The 505-nt window shown below is 59.8% G+C and overlaps 1 protein-coding gene across 1 annotated transcript in view; it reads left to right on the top strand.

Annotated features, from left to right (window-relative positions):
- NPM3 (nucleophosmin/nucleoplasmin 3) overlaps positions 1-505 on the top strand; it is an 11,192-nt gene that overhangs the window by 9,860 nt on the left and 827 nt on the right.

Raw genomic sequence — 505 nt, 5'->3', positions numbered from 1 at the left:
GGCAGGATGGTGCCCAGCCCTGGCCAGGACTGGCACGCATGGGACCTCATAGATCCCCTTGGCTGTGTGTGCTTGGAAAGGGGTCAGGGCTAATTTATCTGCTGGGCCTTGGTCCTGCTTGCTCTCTGAGGAGGAGCAGCTTGGCTTGGGGGAGATAAGAGCCAGTAGATCATTTTTAACAAGGTGCTCCTGGAAAGGGAGGGCTGGGGGAGGCAGTGGGCTTGGAGCCTGGCAGGGGGTGATGAAGGGAGGGAATGGGCACAGCTCAGCCCTGGCAGGGTGGTATGGCTGCTTCACGCGGGGTGGGAGAGGCAGTGCTGGGTGATGAGGAGGAGTGTTTGGCCTCTTAAAGGGTAGAAGGAAATGGTTTCAGGGTGCTGGTTTCCTTAGGGGTGTCTAGGTAGCTGGGACAAGGGGCTGTGGCATGAGGGACAGTCCTGCCAGGGGGCAAAAGTGGCACCAAGGAGGACATGGTGCTGGTGGCAGGGGGGTTGAGGGAGGTTGG

Source organism: Egretta garzetta, unplaced genomic scaffold (genome assembly GCF_000687185.1).
Source record: "Egretta garzetta isolate BGI_Z169 unplaced genomic scaffold, ASM68718v1 scaffold135, whole genome shotgun sequence".
In the NCBI taxonomy this organism is placed as follows: domain Eukaryota; kingdom Metazoa; phylum Chordata; class Aves; order Pelecaniformes; family Ardeidae; genus Egretta; species Egretta garzetta.
The sequence above is the reverse complement of the archived record's forward strand: the minus strand, read 5'-3'. Positions and strand labels throughout refer to the sequence as shown.